The sequence below is a fragment of the Triticum dicoccoides genome, chromosome 1B, assembly GCF_002162155.2.
Source record: "Triticum dicoccoides isolate Atlit2015 ecotype Zavitan chromosome 1B, WEW_v2.0, whole genome shotgun sequence".
In the NCBI taxonomy this organism is placed as follows: Eukaryota; Viridiplantae; Streptophyta; class Magnoliopsida; order Poales; family Poaceae; genus Triticum; species Triticum dicoccoides.
In genome coordinates, this window is record NC_041381.1 from 518,569,731 (window position 1) to 518,575,388 (window position 5,658).

A 5,658-nucleotide genomic window follows, 5' to 3' on the forward strand; every position below is an offset into this window, starting at 1 on the left:
GGAGCCTCCGACAAGATTGTGGAGTTGAACCAAGGAGTTTGTAAGGGCAAGGAGATCGCCTACTTCGTGAAGATCTACCGCTAGTGAGGCAAGTCCTTCGTGGGCGACGGGCATGGTGGGATAGACAAGGTTGCTTCTTCGTGGACCCTTCTTGGGTGGAGCCCTCCATGGACTCGCGCAGCCGTTACCCTTCATGGGTTGAAGTCTCCATCAACGTGGATGTACGATAGCACCACCTATCGGAACCACGACAAAAACATCTGTGTCTCCAACTGCGTTTGAATCCTCCAAACCCTTCCCCTTACTTTCTTGCAAGTTGAATGCATTAATTTCCGCTGCTATATACTCTTTGCATGCTTGCTTGAATTGTGTGATGATTGCTTGACTTGTCCAAATATAGCTAAAATCTGCCAAACTCTAAAATTGGGAAAAAGTTAAGTTTTTAATTGGTCAAGTAGTCTAATCACCCCCCTCTAGACATACTTCAAGGTCCTACACCTAAGTGTTGGAAATATGCCCTAGAGGCAATAATAAAAGTATTATTATATTTCATTGTTCATGATAATTGTCTTTTATTCATGCTATAACTGTATTATCCGGAAATCGTAATACACGTGTGAATACTTAGACCACACTATGTCCATGGTAAGCCTCTAGTTGACCAGCTCGTTGTGATCAACAGATAGTCATGGTTTCCTGACTATGGACATTGGATGTCGTTGATAACGGGATCACATCATTAGGAGAATGATGTGATGGACAAGACCCAATTCTAAGCATAGCATAAAAGATCGTGTAGTTCGTTTTGCTAGAGCTTTGCAAGTGTCAAGTATCTCTTCCTTCGACCATGAGATCGTGTAACTCCCGGATACCGTAAGAGTGCCTTGGGTGTATCAAACGTCACAACGTAACTGGGTGACTATAAAGGTGCATTACAGGTATCTCCGAAAGTAGCTGTTGGGTTGACACGGATCGAGACTGGGATTTGTCACTCCGTATGACGGAGAGGTATCTCTGGGCCCACTCGGTAATGCATCATCATAATGAGCTCAATGTGACCAAGGTGTTGGACACGGGATCATGCATTACAGTACGAGTAAAGTGACTTGCCGGTAACGAGACTGAACAAGGTATTGGGATACCGACGATCGAGTCTCGGGCAAGTAACGTACCGATTGACAAAGGGAATTGCATACAGGGTTTGATCGAATCCTCGACATAGTGGTTCATCCGATGACAACATCGAGGAGCATGTGGGAGCCATCATGGGTATCCAGATCCCGCTGATGGTTATTGACTGAGAGCGTCTCGGTCATGTCTGCATGTCTCCCGAACCCGTAGGGTCTACACACTTAAGGTTCGGTGACGCTAGGGTTATGAAGATATGGATATGCAGAAACCCGAATGTTGTTCGGAGTCTCGGATGAGATCCCGGACGTCACGAGGAGTTCCGGAATGGTCCGGAGGTAAAGAATTATATATAGGAAGTGCTATTTCGGGCATCGGGACAAGTTTCGGGGTTATCGGTATTGTACCGGGACCACCGGAAGGGTCCCGGGGGCCCACCGGGTGGGGCCACCTGTCCCGGGGGGCCACATGGGCTGTAGGGGGTGCGCCTTGGCCTTCATGGGCCAAGGGCACCAGCCCCTATAGGCCCATGCGCCTAGGGTTTCCCCCTAGGAGGAGTCCTAGTGGTGGAAGGCACCCCTAGGTGCCTTGGGGGGGAGGGAAACCTCCCCTAGGCCGCCGCCCCCCTAGTAGATCTCATCTACTAGGGCCGGCGCCCCCCTGGCACCCCTATATATAGTGGGGGAGAGGAGGGACTTCACACACCAGCCCCTGGCGCCTCCATCTCCCCCCGTTACGTCTCTCCCTCGTAGTCTCGGCGAAGCCCTGCTGCTGTGACGCCCTGCATCCACCACCACGCCGTCGTGCTGCTGGATCTTCATCAACCTCTCCTTCCCCCTTGCTGGATCAAGAAGGAGGAGACGTCTCCCGTCCCGTACGTGTGTTGAACGCGGAGGTGCCGTCCGTTCGGCGCTGGTCATTGGTGATTTGGATCACGTCGAGTACGACTACATCATCACCTTGCAAGCTTCCGCACGCGATCTACAAGTGGTATGTAGATGCAAACTCTCTCCCTAGACTCGTTGCTTAGATGAACTCATAGATGGATCTTGGTGAAACCGTAGGAAAAATTTTAATTTTCTGCAACGTTCCCCAACAGTCTGTTGGAAATATGCCCTAAAGGCAATAATAAAAGTATTATTATATTTCATTGTTCATGATAATTGTCTTTTATTCATGCTATAACTGTATTATCCGGAAATCGTAATACACGTGTGAATACTTAGACCACACTATGTCCCTGGTAAGCCTCTAGTTGACCAGCTCGTTGTGATCAACAGATAGTCATGGTTTCCTGACTATGGACATTGGATGTCGTTGATAACGGGATCACATCATTAGGAGAATGATGTGATGGACAAGACCCAATCCTAAGCATAGCATAAAAGATCGTGTAGTTCGTTTTGCTAGAGCTTTGCAAGTGTCAAGTATCTCTTCCTTCGACCATGAGATCGTGTAACTCCCGGATACCGTAAGAGTGCTTTGGGTGTATCAAACGTCACAACGTAACTGGGTGACTATAAAGGTGCATTACAGGTATCTCCGAAAGTAGCTGTTGGGTTGACACGGATCGAGACTGGGATTTGTCACTCCGTATGACGGAGAGGTATCTCTGGGCCCACTCGGTAATGCATCATCATAATGAGCTCAATGTGACCAAGGTGTTGGACACGGGATCATGCATTACGGTACGAGTAAAGTGACTTGCCGGTAACGAGACTGAACAAGGTATTGGGATACCGACGATCGAGTCTCGGGCAAGTAACGTACCGATTGACAAAGGGAATTGCATACAGGGTTTGATCGAATCCTCGACATAGTGGTTCATCCGATGAAAACATCGAGGAGCATGTGGGAGCCATCATGGGTATCCAGATCCCGCTGATGGTTATTGACTGAGAGTGTCTCGGTCATGTCTGCATGTCTCCCGAACCCGTAGGGTCTACACACTTAAGGTTCGGTGACGCTAGGGTTATGAAGATATGTATATGCAGAAACCCGAATGTTGTTCGGAGTCCCGGATGAGATCCCGGACGTCACGAGGAGTTCCGGAATGGTCCGGAGGTAAAGAATTATATATAGGAAGTGCTGTTTCGGGCATCGGGACAAGTTTCGGGGTTATCGGTATTGTACCGGGACCACCGGAAGGGTCCCGGGGGTCCACCGGGTGGGGCCACCTGTCCCGGGGGGGCACATGGGCTGTAGGGGGTGCGCCTTGGCCATCATGGGCCAAGGGCACCAGCCCCTATAGGCCCATGCGCCTAGGGTTTCCCCCTAGGAGGAGTCCTAGTGGTGGAAGGCACCCCTAGGTGCCTTGGGGGGAGGGAAACCTCCCCTAGGCCGCCGCCCCCCCTAGTAGATCTCATCTACTAGGGCCGGCGCCCCCCCTGGCACCCCTATATATAGTGGGGGAGAGGAGGGAATTCATACACCAGCCCCTGGCGCCTCCACCTCCCCCCGTTACGTCTCTCCCTCGTAGTCTCGGCGAAGCCCTGCTACTGTGACGCCCTGCATCCACCACCACGCCATCGTGCTGCTGGATCTTCATCAACCTCTCCTTCCCCCTTGCTGGATCAAGAAGGAGGAGACGTCTCCCGTCCCGTACGTGTGTTGAACGCGGAGGTGCCGTCCGTTCGGCGCTGGTCATCGGTGATTTGGATCACGTCGAGTACGACTACATCATCACCTTGCAAGCTTCCGCACGCGATCTACAAGTGGTATGTAGATGCAAACTCTCTCCCTAGACTCCTTGCTTAGATGAACTCATAGATGGATCTTGGTGAAACCGTAGGAAAAATTTTAATTTTCTGCAACGTTCCCCAACAGTGGCATCATGAGCTAGGTCTATGCGTAGTTCTCTTTGCACGAGTAGAACACAACTTTGTTGTGGACGTGGATTTTGTCATCTTACTTGCCTCTACTAGTCTTTTCTTGCTCAACGGTATTGTGGGATGAAGCGGCCCGGACCAACCTTACACGTACACTTACGTGAGACCGGTTCCACCGATTGACATGCACTAGTTGCATAAGGTGGCTGGCGGGTGCCTGTCTCTCCCACCTTAGTTGGAGCGGAATCGATGAACAGGGCCCTTATGAAGGGTAAATAGAAGTTGACAAAATTACGTTGTGGTGATTCGTAGGTAAGAAAACGTTCTTGCTAGAACCCAATTGCAGCCACGTAAAAGATGCAACAACAATTAGAGGACGTCTAACTTGTTTTTGCAGCGATTGATCATGTGATGTGATATGGCCAGAAGTTGTGATGAATGATGAATTGTGATGTATGAGATCATGTTCTTTGTAATAGGATTCACGACTTGCATGTCGATGAGTATGACAACCGGCAGGAGCCATAGGAGTTGTCATTATTTTTTGTATGACCTGCGTGTCATTGAATAACGTCATGTAAACTACTTTACTTTATTGCTAAACGTTAGTCATAGAAGTAGAAGTAGTCGTTGGCGTGACAACTTCATGAAGACACGATGATGGAGATCATGATGATGGAGATCATGATGATGGAGATCATGGTGTCAAGCCGGTGACAAGATGATCATGGAGCCCCGAAGATGAAGATCAATGGAGCTATATGATATTGGCCATATCATGTCACAACTATATAATTGCATGTGATGTTTATTATGTATTATGCATCTTGTTTACTTAGGACGACGGTAGTAAATAAGATGATCCCTTATAAAATTTCAAGAAGTGTTCTCCCCTAACTGTGCACCGTTGCTACAGTTCGTCGTTTCTAAGCACCACGTGATGATCGGGTGTGATGGATTCTTACGTTCACATACAACGGGTGTAAGACAGTTTTACATAGCGAAAACACTTAGGGTTAACTTGACGAGCCTAGCATGTGCAGACATGGCCTCGGAACACGGAGACCGAAAGGTCGAACACGAGTCGTATGGAAGATACGATCAACATGAAAATGTTCACCGACGATGACTAATCTGTCTCACGTGATGATCGGACACGGGCTGGTCGACTCGGATCGTGTAACACTTAGATGACTAAAGGGATGTCTAATCTAAGTGGGAGTTCATAATTTGATTAGAACTTTATTATCATGAACTTAGTCTAAAACCTTTGCAAATATGTCTTGTAGATCAATGGCCAACGCTAATGTCAACATGAACTTCAACGCGTTCCTAGAGAAAACCAAGCTGAAAGATGATGGCAGCAACTATACGGACTGGGTCCGGAACCTGAGGATCATCCTCATAGCTGCCAGGAAACAATATGTCCTAGAAGGACCGCTAGGTGACGCTCCCGTCCCAGAGAACCAAGACATTATGAATGCTTGGCAGTCTCGCGCTGATGATTACTCCCTCGTTCAGTGCGGCATGCTTTACAGCTTAGAACCGGGGCTCCAAAAGTGTTTTGAGCATCACGGAGCATATGAGATGTTCGAAGAGCTGAAACTAGTTTTTCAAGCTCATGCCCGGGTTGAGAGATATGATGTCTCCGACAAGTTCTACAGTTGTAAGATGGAGGAAAACAGTTCTGTCAGTGAGCACA